This window comes from Eurosta solidaginis, chromosome X, assembly GCF_040869045.1.
Source record: "Eurosta solidaginis isolate ZX-2024a chromosome X, ASM4086904v1, whole genome shotgun sequence".
Taxonomy (NCBI): Eukaryota; Metazoa; Arthropoda; class Insecta; order Diptera; family Tephritidae; genus Eurosta; species Eurosta solidaginis.
In genome coordinates, this window is record NC_090324.1 from 200,602,957 (window position 1) to 200,623,274 (window position 20,318).

The following is a 20,318-nucleotide window of genomic DNA, read 5'->3' on the forward strand; positions in this document are numbered from 1 at the left end:
GATCCCGTCGGAATCATTGCGGGAATTTTTCGGGATCATTTGGTGTCGCTCCCAAGATCATTTCTGGATGGATTTCGGGATCTGTCCGGGATCCCGTCAGGGTCATTTAGGGATGCGTTCGAGATCCCGTCAGGGTCATTTCGGGACTTCTTCGGGACTATATCGGGATCATTTCTGGATGGTTTACGGGATCCGTCCAGGACCCCTTAAGGGTAATTTCGGGACTATTAGGTGATCATTTGAGGACCTTTCCGACATCACTTCTGGATGATTTTCGGTATCCGTCCGGGATCCCGTCGGAATCAATGCGGGAATTTTTCGGAATAATTTGGGATCCCTTCCGGCATTATTTCTGGATGGTTTTCGGGATTTGGCCGGGATCCCGTCGTGGTTATTTCGGGCCCTTTTTGGGGGTAATACGGGATCATTTGGGGATCCTCTAGGGGTCGTTTCGCGACTCTTTCTCTTTGGGGACCGGCATAATTTCTTGATGGTTTGCCAGATCCATCAGGGTCATTTCGGGACCATTTTGGGATCATTTGGGGAACCTTCCGAGATCATTTCTGGATCCGTCCGGGGTACCGTAGGAGCCATTTCGGGATTTTTTGTTACTTTTTCGGGATAGTTTTTGGATCCTTCCGGGATCATTTCTGGATCTGTGCGGGATCCCATCTGGGTCATTTCCGGACTATTTCGGGATCATTTTGGGACCCTTCCAGAATCATTTATGTATGGTTTTCGCGATCCGTTGTGGGCTTTTTTGTTACTTTTTCGGGATAGTTTTTGGATCCTTCCGGGATCATTTCTGGATCCGTCCGGGATGCCGTAGGAGCCATTTCGGGATTTTTTGTTACTTTTTCGGGATAGTTTTTGGATCCTTCCGGGATCATTTCTGGATCTGTGCGGGATCCCATCTGGGTCATTTCCGGACTATTTCGGGATTATTTTGGGACCCTTCCAGAATCATTTCTGTATGGTTTTCGCGATCCGTCGTGGATCCCCTCGGAGCCATTGCGGAACTTTTTCTGGAGTATGTCGGAATAATTTCGGGACCCTTCCTGAATATTTTCTGGATGGTTTTTGAGATCCGCCCGGGAGCCCGTCAGGGTCACTTCGGAACCTTTTCGGGATCATTTTGGAACACCTTCAGGGATCATTTCTGTGTGGTTCTCTGGATACGTCTAGAATCGTGTCGTTGTCATTTCGGGTTTTTTTTGGGACTATTCCGGGAACTTTTGGAGACGCTTTCGGGGCATTTCTGGATGGTTTTCGGGATCCGTCCGACAAAAATAAAATGCATTAGACAGAAAACAAAATTTTAAACAGGTAACTTGATAAGCAGGCTAACGCGAGTAGCCCATATATTTAAATTTATCCTTGCGGACGGGGCCACGGGTAAAGGCTAGCATGCTATATACGTAAGCATTTTTCGGGATAGTTTTTGGATCCTTCCGGGATCATTTCTGGATCCGTCCGGGATGCCGTAGGAGCCATTTCGGGATTTTTTGTTACTTTTTCGGGATAGTTTTTGGATCCTTCCGGGATGATTTCTGGATCTGTGCGGGATCCCATCTGGGTCATTCCCGGACTATTTGGGGATCATTTTGGGACCCTTCCAGAATCATTTCTGTATGGTTTTCGCGATCCGTCGTGGATCCCCTCGGAGCCATTGCGGAACTTTTTCTGGAGTATGTCGGGATAATTTCGGGACCCTTCCTGAATATTTTCTGGATGGTTTTTGAGATCCGCCCGGGAGCCCGTCAGGGTCACGTCGGAACCTTTTCGGGATCATTTTGGAACACCTTCAGGGATCATTTCTGTGTGGTTCTCTGGATACGTCTAGAATCGTGTCGTTGTCATTTCGGGTTTTTTTTGGGACTATTCCGGGAACTTTTGGAGACGCTTTCGGGGCATTTCTGGATGGTTTTCGGGATCCGTCCGCGATAGCGTGGGGTCATTTCGTAGCTTTTTCTGGATAATTTCGGGATCATTTGGGATCCTATCAGGTTATCAGCTCATTTAGTTCTTTTTTTACTCAATTACAAAAATAAAATGCATTAGACAGAAAACAAAATTTTAAACAGGTAACTTGATAAGCAGGCTAACGCGAATAGCCCATATATTTAAATTTATCCTTGCGGACGGGGCCGCGGGTAAAGGCTAGCATGCTATATACGTAAGCATTCGTTGAAATTTGAAGCCTCTATATCTTAAAATAGGGCAGTAATTACGAAAAGTTTCTTATCTGTTAAATTGAGTAAGATATGACAAAAATCCTCTTTTTCTGAAAAATCGGTTGTATGGAGGATATATGCCATAGTGGTCCGATCCGGCCGGTTCCGACAAATGTCTAATCGGACACCCAAATACACCCGCTCACCAAATTTTATCATGATATCTCAAAAATTGAGGGACTAGTTTGCATACAAACAGACAGACGGACAGACGGACAGACAGACAGACGGACATGGCTAAATCAACTCAGCTCTTCAACCTGATTATTTCGGTATACTTAATGTTGGGTTTATCTATTTTCCTTTAAGGTCTTACAATTTTGGGTTTCGTGACGAAATTAATATACCATTTCATTTTCATGAAAGGTATAAAAATAGGTAGGTAGGTATGTGAGGATGCAAAGTTTCAGGTTTTTTGTGGTCTGCATGTAAAACCTATGACTACGAATCACGTATTTCAATAGTATATGATATAAACGTAAGTATTTGATGAAATTTGTTGAAATTTGAAGCTTCTAGCCGTCAAAAAGGGGCAAAAATGACAGTTTATATGGGGTATATAATATATATACCACCGATCTCTATGATTTTTTCAGAAAACAATACATGCTATACATGTAAGCATTTGGTGAAATTTGAACATATCTAAACGATTTTTTAGATAAATATAAAATAAAAAATAGGTAGGTACTTTGTGTGAGGATGCAAAGCTTCACGTTTTTTGTGGTCTGCATGTAAAAACTATGACTACGAATAACGTATTTCAACAATATATGACGTAAACGTAAGTATTTGATGAAATTTGTTGAAATTTGAAGCTTCTAGCCGTAAAAAAGAGGCAAAATTGACAGTTTATATGGGGTATATAATATATATACCACCGATCTCTATGATTTTTTCACACAACAAAATATACTATATACGTAAGCAATTGTAGAAATTTGAAGCTTATAGCTGTTAAAATGGGGAAGGAATTGCGAACAGTTTCTTATCTGAACAATCGTTGTATGAGATATATACTATATATACCACCGGTCTCTATGATTTTTTCAGACAACAATATATGCTATACATCTAAGCATTTGGTGAAATTTGAACATATCTAAATGATTTTTAAGATAAATGTAAAATAAACAAGTAAGGACGGGACTGTCTTCGGCTGTGCCGAAGACTTCATACCTTTTATGAATAGGGTTGAACAATAATCTTATGCCGTTCGTAATCTCCGAATAATCGGATGTATAAGATAAGAAATATATAATGAACAGATCTACATACCTAAACGATTTTTAAGATAAATATAAAATAAACAAGTAAGGAAGGCTAAGTTCGGGTGTAACCGAACATTACATACTCAGTTGAGAGCTATGGAGACAAAATAAGGGAAAATCACCATGTAGGAAAATGAACCTCGGGTAACCCTGGAATGTGTTTGTATGACATGCGTATCAAATGGCAGGTATTAGAGAGTATTTTAAGAGGGAGTGGGCCATAGTTCTATAGGTGGACACCTTTTCGAGATATCGCCATAAATGTGGACCAGGGGTGACTCTGGAATTTATTTGTACGATATGGGTATCAGATGAAAAATGTTAGTGAGTATTTTAAAAGTGGGTGGGCCTTAGTTCTATGGGTGGACGCCTTTTCGATATATCGCCATAAAGATGGACCAGAGATGACTCTAGAATTTGTTTGTACGATATGGGTATAAAATGAAAGGTGTTAATGAGTATTTTAAAAGGGAGTGGGCCTTAGTTCTATAGGTGGACGCCTTTGCGGGATATCGTTATAAAGGTGGACCAGGGGTGACTCTAGAATTAGTTTGTACGATATGGGTACCAAATAAAAGGTGCTAATGAGTATTTTAAAAGGGAGTGGCCCTTAGTTCTATGGGTGGACGCCTTTTCGAGATATTGCCATAAAGGTGGACCAGGGGTGACTCTAGAATTAATTTGTACGATATGGGTATCAAATGAAAGGTGTTAATGAGTATTTTAAAAGTGGGTGGGCCTTAGTTCTATGGGTGGACGCCTTTTCGAGATATCGCCATAAACGTGGACCAGGGATGACTCTAGAATGCGTTTGTACAATATGGGTATCAAACTAAAGGTGTTAAGGAGTATTTTAAAAGGGAGTGGGCCTTAGTTCTATAGGTGGACGCCTTTTCGAGATATCGCCATAAAGGTGGACCAGGGGTGACTCTAGAATTAATTTGTACGATATGGGTATCAAATGAAAGGTGTTAGTGAGTATTTTAAAAGTGGGTGGGCCTTAGTTCTATGGGTGGACGCCTTTTCGAGATATCGCCATAAAGGTGGACCAGGGATGACTCTAGAATTTGTTTGTACGATACGGGTATAAAATGAAAGGTGTTAATGAGTATTTTAAAAGGGAGTGAGCCTTAGTTCTATAGGTGGACGATTTTTCGAGATATCACCATAAAGGTGGACCGGGGGTGACTTTAGAATTTTTTTACGACATGCGTATCAAATGAAAGGTGTTACCGAGTATTTTGAAAGGGAGTGGGCCTTAATTCTGTAGGTGGACGCCTTTTTGGGATATCGTTATAAAGGTGGACCAGGGTTGACTCTAGAATGCGTTTGTACATTATGGGTATCAAACGAAAGGTGATAATGAGTATTTTAAAAGGGAGTGGGCCTTAGTTCTATAGGTGGACGCTTTTTCGAGATATCGCCATAATGGTGGACCAGGGGTGACTCTATAAAGTGTTTGTACAATATGGGTGTCAAATTAAAGGTATTAATAAGAATTTTAAAAGGGAGTGGTGGTAGTTGTATATGTGAAGGCGTTTTCGAGATATCGACCAAAATGTGGACCAGGGTGACCCAGAACCTCATCTGTCGGGTATCGCTAATTTATATATATACGTAATACCACGAACAGTATTCCTGCCTTGATTCCAAGGGCTTTTGATTCCACCCTGCAGAACTTTTTCATTTTCTTTTACTTAATATGGTAGGTGTCACACCTTCTTGACAAAGTTTTTTTATAAAGTTATATTTTGCGTCAATAAACCAATCCAATTACCATGTTTCAACCCTTTTTTCGTATTTGGTATAGAATTATGGCACTTTTCTCATTTTTCGTAATTTTCGATATCGAAAAAGTGGGTGTGGTCATAGTCAGATTTCGGCCATTTTTTATACCAATAGAAAGTGAGTTCAGATAATTATGTGAACTGAGTTTAGTAAAGATATATCGATTTTTGCTCAAGTTATCGTGTTAATGGCCGAGCGGAAGGACAGACGGTCGACTGTGTATAAAAACTGGGCGTGGCTTCAACCAATTTCGCCCCTTTTCACAGAAAACAGTTATCGTCCTAGAATCTAAGCCGCTACCAAATTTCACAAGGATTGGTAAATTTTTGTTCGACTTATGGTATTAAATGTATCTTAGACAAATCAAATGAAAAAGGGCGGAGGCACGCCCATTTTGAAATTTTCTTTTATTTTTGTATTTTGTTGCACCATATCATTACTGGAGTTGAATGTTGACATAATTTACTTATATACTGTAAAGATATTAAATTTTTTGTAAAAATTTCACTTTAAAAAAAAATTTTTTTAAAAGTGGGCGTGGTCGTTCTCGCATTTTGCTAGTACTTAACTTGCTTGTACTTAACTCTATTCAAAACAAGTAAGGACGGGACTGTCTTCGGCTGTGCCGAAGGCTTCATACCTTTCACGAATGTGGCTGAACAATAATCTTATTCCGTTCGTGATCTCCAAATAATGGGATGTAAATAATAAGAAATATGTAGTGAACAGATGTGCATACCTAAACGATTTTTAAGATAAATATAAAACAAGCAAGGAAGGCTAAGTTCGGGTGTAACCGAACATTACATACTCAGCTGAGAGGTTTGGAGACAAAATAAGGGAAAATCACCATTAAAAAAATGAACCTAGGGTAACCCTGGAATGTGTTTGTATGTCAGGTGTATCAAATGAAAGGAGTTAATGATTATTTAAAACGTAGTGGGCTTTAGTTCTATAGGTGGACGCCTTTTCGAGATATCGTTATAAAGGTGGACCAGGGTTGACTCTAAAATGTGCTTGTACGATATGGGTATCAAATTAAAAGTATTAATGAGGGTTTTAAAAGGGTGTAGCCCTTAGTTGTATATGTGAAGGAGTTTTCGAGAAATCGACCAAAATGTGGACCAGGGTGACCCAGAAAATCTTCTGTCAGGTACCGCTAATTTATTTATATATTTCGTACCACGAACAGTATTCCTGCCAAGATTCCAAGGGCTTTTGATTTCGCCCTGCAAAACTTCTTCATTTTCTTCTACTTAATATGATAGGTGTCACCCCCATTTCACAAAGTTTTTTCTAAAGTTATATTTTGCGTCAATAGACCAATCATTTTACCATGTTTCATCTCTTTTTTCATATGTGGTACAGAGTTATGGCATTTTTTCATTTTTCGTAATTTTCGATATCGGAAAAGTGGGCGTGGTCATAGTCGGATTTCGGCCATATTTTATACCAAGATAAAGTGACTTCAGATAAGTACGTGAACTAAGTTTAGTTAAGATATATCGTTTTTTGCGCAAGTTATCGTGCTAACGGCCGAGCGGAAGGACAGACGGTAGACTGTGTATAAAAACTGAGCGTGGCTTCAACCGATTTCACTCATTTTCACAGAAAACAGTTACCGTCATAGAATCTATGACCCTACCAAATTTCACAAGGATTGGTAAATTTTTGTTCGACTTATGGCATTAAAATATTCTAGACGAAATAAATGAAAAAGGGCGGAGTTACGCCCATTTTGAAATTTTCTTTAATCTTTGTAGTTTGTTGCACCATATCATTACTGGAGTTGAATGTTGACATAATTTACTTATATACTGTAAATATAATATATTTTTTGTTAAAATTTGACTTAAATTTTTTTTTTTTTAAAGTGGGCGTGTTCGTCATCCGATTTCGCTAATTTTTATTTAGCACACATATAGTAATTGGAGTAACGTGCCTACCAAATTTCATCATGACATCTTCAAAGACTGCCAAATTACAGCTTGTAAAACTTTTAAATTACCTTCTTTTAAAAGTGGGCGGTGTCACACCCATTGTCCAAAATTTTTCTAATTTTCTATTTTGCATCATAGGTTCAACGCACCTACCAAGTTTCATCGCTTTATCCATCTTTGGTAATGAATTATCGCACTTTTTCGGTTTTTCGAAATTTTCGATATCGAAAAAGTGGGCATGGTTGTATTCCGATTTCGTTCATTTTAAATAGCGATCTGAGATGAGCGCCCAGGAACCTACATACCAAATTTCATCAAGATACCTCACAATTTACTCAAGTTATCGTGTTTACAGGCGGACGGACGGACGAACATGGCTAAATGAATTTCTTTTTTCACTCAGATCTATATCTATCTCGATTAGTTTATGCCGTTACGGATTACCGTTATGCGAACAAAGTTAATATACTCTGCTCTGCTCAGCTGAGTATAATAAAAAATAGGTAGGTATAATCGAAACAGCTGTCGCCTTGTCCGTCCTGATGTCACGTTGTTTAAATTTTTTCCAAATTATTAAATAAATTATAAAATTAAAAAATTGCTTCAAATAAATGTTTTCATACATTTAAAAAAGCAATATGGGCAATCCCCGATTATTAAAATCATAGGTAGGCACATTGTGTGAGGATGCAAATTTTACGTTTTTTGTGGTCTGCATGTAAAAACTATGACTACGAATCACGTATTTAAACAATATATGACGTAAACGTAAGTATTTGATGAAATTTGTTGAAATTTGAAGCTTCTAGCCGTAAAAAAGGGGCAAAATTGACAAATTTATATGGGGTATATTATATATATACCACCGATCTCTATGATTTTTTCAGACAACAATATATGCTATATACGTAAGCAATTGGTGAAATTTTACGCTTCTAGCTGTTAAAATAGGGCAGAATTTGCGCAAAGTTTCTTATCTGAACAATCGGTTGTATGAGATATATACTATATATACTACCGATCTTTATGATTTTTTCAGACAACAATATATTCTACACTCTAAACTTTTTTGGCTGTTTTTACAGCGATAGCAACAGGTTACCAACTCTTTATGTCTAAATTTAAGCACGCTAACTGAAGCAGATTTTTGTTGAATGGCTAAGCAACCAATTTCGTAACTTATTACACTCAAAACTCTTTAGATTTGCAGCGCTCTCTCTCTGTCTCTCTTTTTTTATGCTACAAAAAATGTTTAATTCAAAGACTTGTGTTTTAATTGGTGGAAAATAATTAATTTATTTTTTTCATAAGTCAAAAACAATTCAAATCAAATACATGTATATTAATAGCTTAAATATAAATTCATGTGAAATAGTAATACAGTGGTCACAATATGTATTCGTACGGAGTTTTTTAAATTATCACGTTTTTACTGAAACTTTAATAATTTTTTTGTATGCTGGGTTGGAGCTGTTTTGGTCGATATATATAAAGAAAAAAACCAAGAGTTTTTGCTTTTCTCTTCTATGCATTTCGACGCATCCGCGTCATCATCAGGAAGTCTATTTTATTTTCAAACAAACAACATGAAAATACAAAAGGAATCATTATTTTCAATAAACATTACAAATTCAACATTAAAACAATAACTCACAATAATTTAATTAGTTGTACAAACACAATAATATCACCGGTTCAGGACAATCGACACATTCATTTTTCTTTATACATATCGACCAAAACTGCTCCAACCCAGCAAACATTTTCATAAAGAATTTGGTCCAATAAACATATTTAATAATTTTTTTTTGTGACAAAGATTTTGGTGGTTTTTGATATTTTTACTGACATCTCAAGCAATATCTTTCATATAAAAACAATTTTATGGAAGGCCAAACATTTTAAAAGCTTAAAGTAATTAAGCTAAACTTCGAGAAAACGTAAAAAAGTCTCTGCACGAATAAATATTGGGACCACTGTTTATAATTTTTAAATGTACATATGTGTGAAATTCTTATTACCATGAAAAAAACAGCAATATAAAATAAAATATAATATTTATGAAGTATTTTCAATATCTGAAATAATGTGTCTTTTTGCCTCTTACTTGTGACGGGTAAAACTTAAAAAAAATCTAATCAAAAATTCCCATGTTTGCGAAATATCTTTTGGATATTCTATACTAAATATATAGTAATGACAAAGGAGGCATAAACTTAAGTCTACGATATCATACGTAATGTCTATAGCCGTGATTTCGCCCAGCCATATATTGGCCCTGATACAAGAGATGCATCTAGGTAGGTAGGTTGAACTGGCCGGTCCATGAGGACCTCACATAGACTGATTGAGTCCGTAGTGTTACCAGAAGTTTGTTTTAATGACCAAACTGAAAAACCCTATCAAAAACCAGGACCTATGTTATAAAATAACTCCGTCCTCTTGGCAAATACTAGAAGCTTCCTAGGACTTAAGCCACTTGCTGCTTCTAGATCTGACAGCTTTATCACTCCTAATAGCTGTAATCTTAGCCTGGCAAGTGCAGGAACGAGCACAGAACGTGCTCGATCGTTTCCTCCTCCAACCTGCACTTCCTACATCTGCTATCACTGACCAAGCCTAGTTTAAAGGCATGTGACGCCAGAAGGCAGTGTCCAGTCAGAATGCCCGTCATGAGTCTACAGTCCTCTCTTTTTAATGATAGGAGCATCTGTGTTAGTCTAAGTTTGTAAGACCTACACATAATCTTCGACACTTTACAGCCCCGCGCTTGAACCCACGCCTTTCCCGCTTGGTCGATCATGTGCACCTCTCGCATCCGCCTGGTCCAATTTGGGACCTTGTACCTCTTTGTAAACAAGATCATATCCGGAGAAAACGAAAAACACGTAAAACTCCTTTTCGTCACTTAATATATTTTTTATTGTATTATAAAAACAATAACACTTTTCAATACAAAATTGTTTCGGCACTCGCGTGGTGCCATCCTTAGTTGGTAGAGTTCAACTAAACATTTTCTAATACATATATCGCAGAATAAGTCCATAAATATTAAAAATATGCAAACATAATTTACTAAATACAGTAGCTACATATAACAAAAGTAATGAGAAAATGTGCAATGACAAGAACAATAACAATAGCATGCAAATCATAAGTTTACTGTATGGCTGAAAAAAGAGTAGAGTACAGTGGGCCAATATCCCGATTCACCGCGACATTTTTGTTTACATGCAATGATTCTAAGATATTTAATCTATTGATATTAGATTCCGATTTAATCAGTTTACAGTCATCCTCACTCAATACGTGCTCGTTCAATAAAGCGTGCTCCGCAATGCCACTTTTCGGTTCAATATTTTTAATGTACTTCAAATGTTCGCTCATCCTGATACGTACAGTGCGAGTCGACTGGCCTATGTATTTTGCGCCACATACATCTCCGTCGTTATTGATTTGTGAGCATGTGACCGAATAAACCCCCGCTTATCTAAGCTGTCACACTTGTCCTTCGTCGATTTAAGCAAAGATTTCAGCTTTGTCTTTGTTTTTGGAACAACCTTAAGGTGTGCTTTATTGAAAACTTTTTTAATATTGTTGAAATAATGTGCATCATACGCGATACTACAAATAGCGTTGCCACCATTTTTGCCCACTGTATCGAAAAACGAGGTGCATTCTCTTCTTTCCTTTTTTATTTGGTGCCTCTTAATTAGCTGTATGATGATGTTAGGGCAGTACCCATTCGTTTCAGCTATACTTATTATCTTCTCTTTTCTCTTTTAAATGCGCTGCAGCTGAGCGGTACATTTACAAGGCGATGAGCCATAGAATTAAAAGCTGCTAATTTGTGGCAGTAGTGGTGGTTTGATTCAATTGGAATGAAACGCTCAGTGGATGTGGGTTTTCGATAAATATCGAATTCGATAAATCCGTCGATATTGTGTATAAGTTTGAGATCAAGGAAAGGTAGTACATTATCCTCTTCAGTTTCATATGTAAACTGTATAGCATTATCTATTGAATTAAACAAGTTAAGCGTGTTTTCTATTTGTTCCTTCTCAATAACGAACACGCAATCATCTACATATCGAAAATATACCTGTGGGAAAAGTGAGCTCTGGATTAATTGTTCTTCGACAGTGTTCATAAAAAGGTTGCATAAGAAGGGGCTTATATTTAATCCCATCGGTAAGCCATCGGTTTGCTCGAAGAATTCGCCTCTAAACTGGAAAAATGACTGGTTAACGCATAAAACGGTTAGTTCAAACAAAGCGCCAGCAACCGAGGGATTAATGCTTTGCCTATCGAGCCAAGCAAGTAGCGCATCCAAGGCTCCTTTCTTCGGCACGCTGGAGAAATACGAGGATATATCGAATGACGCAAAGCATTCATTTGAGCTCAGTCGTACATCTTTTATTTTCGATACTAATTCCAAAGAATCCTTTATGGAAAATTCATCAAAGCTTTTGAGACTATTAAAATAATTGCTCGCCCATTTAGAAACATTATTGAAAGCCCCGGCAATGTCTAAGAAGACTCCCAGCGCATATTCCTTATATTACAGGGCTTTCTCTATGCTTATTACCACCCTATGCAATGCGGTATCTACCGACTTGCCTCTGGTGTACGCATGTTGTGTTGTGGAAAGCATGTTGTGTTGTGGAAAGCATGTTGTGTTGTGGAAAGCAGCTTTTCATCCAGGTTGGACTTTATGTACACATCTATCAGCCTCTCAAAGGTTTTGAGCAGAAATGATGTTAATCTAATGGGTCTACACGTGACCGATCTTCCCCGCCTTCGGTACGAAAGCTACACGAGCAGCTCTCCAAGAGTGCGGTACATGATTCAGTCTTATGAACCCTTCGATTATTATTTTAAGCTATTCCACGACCGCCCTACTTGAAACTTGTAGCATGGCCGGGAATATACCATCTGGGCCTGGCGATTTAAACTTAGAAAACGTCTTCACTGGCCATTCGATCTTGGTTTCGGTCACCAAGCCCGGCACTACCCGCTCCGTGATCGAAGTGTGAGTGCTGTCTGCTGGCTCTTCTGAACCATCTCCCGATGGGAAATGTGTATCGAGAAGCACCTCAAGTGATTCCTCACTATTACGTGACAATTCCCGTTCTCGTTCTTTATTAGTCCTTGGACTATGTTTCCCTTTGATAGGACTTTTTTCAACCGTGCTGTTTCGCTGGAGCACTCTATATCCGTACAGAAACTTTTCCAAGAGTTTCTCTTCGCCCTATTTTACGCTTGTAGATCCTCAGTAGATTGCCGTACTCGTCCCGACACGCTTCGCTTTTCGTGGTGTTTGCTAGCTTAGACATTTCTCTTACATGTCTTCTTAGACTTCTAGACTCAGGTCAGTTCTCCACCATGGCGATTTTGCTTTTCCTCTGAATCTTCTTAGAGGGCAAGCTTTGTTATACGCAGTCACAAGCGTCCTTGTTAGGAATTCCTTAGACTCCTCCAGTTCCTCCACATTGGCAACTTCTTTGGGTTGTCCCAGTTTTATTTCTACCTGTTTATGGAATTCAGTTCAGTTCGTTGACGGTTTCTAAAGGTTCCTACCTTATCTAGCCTCTTTAGGTGGATGCTGAAGCTGATATACACATGGTCGGAGAAGGATGTTCTATCAAGAAGCATCCAATCATACCTTGATGTATCACGTTCGGAGCTCAGTGTAATATCCAAAACATTGCTGGATGTTGGAACAATGTTTGTAGGGACCTTTACCCTGTTGGCTATCTTCAAATTGGTTTGCAGGATATAACAAAATAGAGATTCGCATCAATCGTTCGTATCTGCCCCTCCCCACGCATTGTGTTGCGAATTGTTGTCCGCGCCTATGGCCAACCGCCCTTTGCGCCCTTCGTCCTGTACTAGCCTCTTGCACTCCATAAGTAACTCGAAAACTATATAGAAATGATCCCAGAGTCCGAAGATGATCCCGAAATAGTCGCGAAATGACTTCGAAGGAATCCTGGACGGATCCCGAAACCAATACAAAAATGACGCCGGAAGGGTCCCCAAATGATCCCGAAATAGTCCCAAAATTACCCCGACGGGATCCCAAAAACCATCCAGAAATTATCCCGGAAGGATCCCCAAGTAATCCCGAAATAGTCCCGAAAAAGTTCCGAAATGACCCTGACGGTATACGTAAAGCCATCCAGAAATGATAACGGAAGGATCCCCAAATGATACCGGCTTAGTCCCGAAATAACTCCGACGGGATCCCGGACGTATCCCGAAAATCGTTCAGAAATTATCCCGGAAGGCTCCCAAAATGATTATTAAATAGTCCCGAAATGATCCCGATGGATCCCGAAAACCATTCAGAATTGATTTCTGAAGGGTACGCAAATCATCCCGATCCAGAAAAATTCCCGAAATTAGCCCGGCGCGATGACGGACGGATCCCGAAATTACCCTGAAGGGCTCCCGAAAATATCCAGAAATGATTCCGGAAGGATCCCCAAATGATCCCGGAATAGTCGCGAAAGTCCCGAAATAACTTCGACGGAATCCCGAACTTTTTCAGAAATTATTCCAGAAGGGTCCCAAAATTAACCCGAAATAGTCACGAAATGATTCCGAGGGGTACCGAACGGATGTCGAAAATCGTCCGGAAATGATCCCGTACAAGCCCCGAAATGATCCGGACATAGTCCAGAAAAAGCCCCGAAATTACCCCGACAGAAGGGTCTGGGATGCCAGAAATGATCCCGAAAAAGTCCCGGTATGATCCCGGACGGATCGAGAAAACCATCCAGAATTTGCCGAGGATGTCACTGCTCACTTTGTAAGCCCTCGACTTATTTGACCCATTGAGTTTGTAATATTGGTGAAGTCAGTATACGTAAAGTTATAATGTGTAAAAATTATTAAAAAGTAATTCTCCGAAGGGTCATGGAACCCCCCTCCCCCTTTCCATTTTCGAAAAAAATTTCGCCAGTAGACTATTGACTATCATCAAAATCCGTTTAGCTGTTCTGGCGTGATTCGGTAACAAACACGAAAAAATATAATATTTAAATTATAACTGTTCTTAGGAGGACCTCCCCCTTCTCAAAAACATATGGCTAGTAGATCCTTCTAGACCTTTGTCTATATGTGTGCCACTTTTCATCCAATTCCGTCCAGCCGTTCTTGCGTGATTGAGTCACAAAGACAAACGTTTGGACATACAAATATCTAAACGTCCAAACATCTAAACGTCCAAAAATCCAAACTTTCGCATTTATTATATTACTTGCCTTTACCCGCGGCCCCGTCCGCAAGGAGAAAATAAAATATATGGGTCATTCACGTTAGCCTGCTTATCAAGTTAAAAAAATAACTAAATGGCCTAATAACCTGAAAGGCACGCTTTCGTGAATAGTACAATACAGTTTTTTCGAATTAAAAAAATACATTTTGTTTTCAAGTTAAATTAATTGATATGACTGGGTTAAGGAAGGAGTGAAACTACAATTAACTAAAACCGAAGAGAATTTTTTAGATGAAAATAGCGTTGCTTTTTCGGTATTTAATGGTAAAAATAATACAAAAAGTGCAATTATAGTTATAACAGTTCGATACAGGCAGGCCCGTCGAGCAAGGGGGGGGTGGATTCGCCCCGGGCCCAGGGTTTCTCAGGAGGCCCATGATTTAGAGTTACTAATGCAAATTTTAAGCCGAATTTCAAAAGCAACGAATATTGATAATGTTGTTTTGCCTGGGCCTTCGAACAGCGAGGAAACAATAAAAACATCAAACAAAAATGTATGTTTATATGAATCTGAAATCGTAAAGTTTTTGCGGTGACACTTATGAAGGTACATCTTCAAAAAGTCTTCCAACAATACCACCAACTCTGTATCAAAATCCAGATTTCCTACCTCGTTGTTAAACAGAATATTGCCAAATGGAGAGAAAGTGGAGCGTGACTGGTTAATGTAGAGTGCCAGTAGCAATGCTTTTTATTGTCTACCATGTCGTCTGTAATGGCACCTTAAGTCAATAAATTTCACCACATCAAATATTCAAAAACAAAACCATGCGTTAAGCATCAGCTGATGATCAATAATACCACCCTGTACAAAAATGTGCAGATACAGAATTTTTCAAGACACGAGACTGTGCAGTCATATTTTTCCCCAAGTACTTATTTTAAAAATATTAAATGTTAGTTGTATAAAACAAAAGAAGTATTTTTTTTACCGAGTGCTTTATTCATAACCCTACTTGAGATCGGCTGGGCTTTCCCATGAAGCGGCTACTAGCAAAGCTACCAGTGAATTGCATGCATACGCTCCTTCCGCAGCCACTCATATATATAACGAGCCGTCGTGCTCGTGAGTTAAGTTGGACAAGATTGCAGAATCGCAAACCCAGAATCCACCCTTGGGAATCCAGTTTGGAAATCAACAACTATATACAATACGAGTTGGGTAACTTTTGTGGTAATTTATTTATAACTACATACAATAGTTTACATGGCGGCCGTGCCATCGGGCCACACGGCGTGGTGTACAAAATGGCGGATTTGCCTTTACCTTTTTTACATTTGAGATTCGATTAATTTGGCGAAGGATAAGCCAAATTTGCCAACGGGTTTGGCTGCGTGGTTTCAATAGCGCTTGTACATTTGATCACTGTTTCTCCAGCTTAATCCAGTTGCAAACCATTGTGGCTACAATGCAACGAAATTTTCAACACCATTATCGTGTTCCATCCACCCAATCCTCATCTGTAACGCTAAAACGTTTCTCCAGCTTCATTGAATTGCAGGCCGTTGTGGCACTCAATCCTCATCTCTAACGCTGGTACAGCAACGTGTATGTATTTATATGTATATATATATATATTAAAAATTATTATCTTCATACGTGCATTTCAAAATTTCAATATTTTCATAAATTTTTATAAAAAAAAATTATATACGGCAAATTTTTCATACATATATTATACATTTCAACGCATTCATTGTGTTTTACATAGCAAGCCTCTTTTGCTTGAAGTATCCATACATTTTTTTCAGGTGATTTTGATTATTTCGGTTTTTGCATATAATTATAATTGCCAATTGAAACACTATACCATTTCAATTTAGTGCGTTTTAACTTATATTATATAATTCTCATTCCAATTTTCTTATCCTTTTGAGATTTTTCTTTTTTTGAACACGAGTTCCTTACTCCTTATTGAGTCCCTGCAAATTCCAAAATTTCTAAGTTTTGCATTTGGTATCCATCCTGGAATTCATTAGGCCATAAATTAATCAAATTTGAAAATTTCGACTTCATATTCTCTATAGTTAATAAATTTCATTTTTCCAGATTAGTATCCGATGCGAAACTCCTTATAAATTCCTTATTAATTCCCTACTAATAAGGCGTATAAAAAGCCTTATGAAACCCTTATAAAACCCTTATTAAACCATACTTAATAAATCAATACAATGTGAGCTTTTTTTTGGTGATATAAAATGGTGGTTCCGTGAAAAACCAAGTGAGATTTTTTTTAATAAAGCGGTGCGTCCGTGAAAATATATGAATTTTTGGTAATAGTCTAGTTGAGGGGTCGGTCGACTGCTAATACGCTACCAAAAATATCGAGAGAGGTGTCAAACGGCGCGTCTTGACATCAGTATTAATAATCCGAAGGTGGAAAATAAAAATTTTAACGCGTTCAAAAGATATTAACGAAAAACCGAAAAAAGACCAGCGGGTACCTCCGAAACATGGGGTCGGATCCATATTATTGTTGCGCAGAACATCTTCCCTTATAAAAAATAACCCTGGGCTACGCCATGCCAAGTCCGGGTGTGTGGTATAACCGTGGCTACCGCCACGGTGATGCACAATTTTTTTTGTGGGTACGAACACAACAATAACCACATGGAAATCGCCAACTTCAACTGCAAATATAAAATTTTTCTTTTCCGCCTTCGGATTATTGTTCTCGAGGTTAATACGCGTCTTTTGACACCTCACTCGATATTTTTGGTAGCGTATTAGCAGTCGACCCCTCAACTAGACTTTTACCGAATTTTTTTGAATAACGCGGTGCGTCCGTGAATATATATGGATATTTTTGAACAACTTACCACAATTTTGAGATTTTTGCCAATTCATATTGCTGAGCCATTATAAAATTCAATTACTTCTTACAGATTTTTCATACAATTATATTTCAGTTACAATTAATTCTGCCAATAAGTTTTTAAATATTTCGTTAGCGAGAATTCACTGTAAATCAGTTCCCTTTTACAAAATTTCTTTTTTCCTTTTTCCTCAACATTTCAGCTTCAATTATAAATTCCAACATTCAAATAAGTGCTTCATTAATTTCATAGTAGTTTCAAGTGAATTCTTTTGCTATTTTGATAACTACAAATGTCCAACTTTAGAGATATATTCCTATCTATTTTCCTATCGTTCACAAAACTTCAAATTCAGAACCAGAGTCCGATAAATTAACTTCAAGCTCCGAAAGTTTAATTTCATCTTCGACCAAAACAGTAAAATAACCTACAGGAAAATAAACTATTTTTGTCAGCAGATTTCACAGGTTTCGAAGATTCTTCCGACAAAAAATTAACTTGAACTTCTTCTAACTTAAACCCAGACCTTCGCGATCCAATTAGTACAAACGTTGCCTCACCTTCTTCTAATTCAGCTTCAGATCTTAACGATCAAATCGTGGCAACACTTGAGGAAAAGAAATCTTTCATTAACATGTGTGCCACTTCTATTATAGAAAACTACAGCGGTGATCCTCTAGCACTTGAGACCTTTATAGACAAAATTGAATTACTTGAAGAGTTCACTAGTGCAAATTTAACTAATACTTTTATAGCATTTTTAAAATTAAAACTTGAGGGTAAAGCCCGTGAAGCAATACCAAGGCAAATAACTTCAGTTAATGAAATTAAAGTAGCTCTACGTAGTAGGATCAAACCAGACAACTCAAAAATCAAAACTTGAGGGTAAAGCCCGTGAAGCAATACCAAGGCAAGTAACTTCAGTTAATGAAATTAAAGTAGCTCTACGTAGTAGGATCAAACCAGACAACTCGAAAGTTGTAGCAGGGAAAATTGCAGCGTTGCACGTTAACAACAACAATTATACAGATTTTGCCAAAAAAGTTGAACAATTAGCTGACTCACTTGAGCGGTCTCTTATTATTGAAGGGATCACTCAAGCGAAAGCTCATGAAATGGCAGTCGAGCAAACGGTTAACGTGTGTCGTTTTAATGCAAAATCCAATTTAGTTCAAACTATTTTAGCCTCAACGGCATTTATATATCCGAAAGACGTGGTAGCAAAACTAATTGTAGAACAAAACAACGAAGTAACAGAGCATCAAGTTCTGGCTTTCCGATCGCGTGGTAACAATACATTCAGAAATTCACGTGGTAGTTATCGTGGTTTTTACCCAAATAGCTATACTGTTTATAGAGATAATAGTTCATTCTCATACAATAGCAACCGTAACGGTAACAATAGTCAACGATATCGATATGATAATAGAAATAGAAACCAAAATAGTAACAACAGTAATACGCGTTCAAATTCAAATTCAAATTCAAACTCAAATAATAGTAGCAACAGGAGCAACAATTCAATTTTGTTAAACGGTAGAGATAGAAACGCGCTTTAAACGCGAGTGCCCCTCAGGAGCAAACACTGGGGGTGAACAAACTAAGCGAGTAAGCGAATTTCCTTCACCAGCAGGCATCTACTGTTTAAATTTGAATTATTCAAATTTCATAGAATTACAACTTAACAGGTCAGCAAAATTTTGTTCTTTCTTAGTAGACACTCAAGTAGACATTTCTTTAATAAAAATATCATTTCTAGGCAGTAATATTTCCTTAAATACTAACGACATTATCAACATTACCGGTGTCACTTCAAATTCAGTTTCGACTTTAGGTAAAATTACCGTAAACTTAAATTTTTCAAACTTTTCTCTTAAACATACTTTACATGTAGTAAATGAAGACTTTAATATTCCATCCGATGGCATATTGGGTAAAGATTTTCTGAAAATTAACAAATGCTTTATTAACTATGAAATAAACAGAATTTCCTTTTGGGTAGATAATGAAAAAGTCGCGTTACCAATCCTGCATGGAACAGAAAGCGACAGTTGTATCATTCCTCCCAGATGTGAAATATTCAGACTTTTTGATTTAGGAAATTCACCCGAGCCACTTTTCGTGGAAATTGAAAAGGGTGTTTTCACAGCTTGGTGCATTGTTAATTCCGGTAGCCCAATAATTAAAGTCATAAACACCACGGATGATGTCAAGTATGTGAAAAGAAACAGTATTCGGACAGAAAAACTTTCAACTACAACCTTTATATAATTAACAAGACAGAAACAGAAGACAAACGTACGAAAAAACTGACTTCAATTTTAAAAAATCAAATACCTCAACATGCTCATAGTAAATTAATTGACCTTTGCATAGATTATGAAGACATTTTCGCTCTTGAAATGGACAAAATGACTTTAAACAATTTTTACAAGCAAAAATTAAGTTTGACAGACAACGACCCGGCATATGTTAAAAACTATCAACTGCCATACTCTCAACGCGAAGAAATAAATCGCCAAGTAAATAAACTGTTAGACAACGATTTGATCGAACCCAGTTACTCAAATTACAATATACAAATACACTTAGATGGAAAGTTCTTCCATTCGGCTTAAATATAGCACCAAATTAATTCTCACGAATGATGACAATAGCTTTTTCGGATATACCACCCAATGTCGCATTTTTGTACGTCTACGATATTATCGTCATACGTTGTAGTGAATCACACCATATTAAAAATCTTTCAACAGTTTTCAATACTTGAAGGTCTTTCAATATCAAACTTAACCCAAATAAATGCAACTTTTCACGACCAGAAGTTACATTTTTAGGTCACAAATGTTCAGTCAAATGTTTGTTCTCAGACGACCCCAAAACAAACGCAATTAAAAAGTATACAAAACTGACTGTTAAAGACGCGGTATGACGACTCGTCGCGTTTGCAAACTATTACAGAAGGTTTATACCAAATTTTACGTCT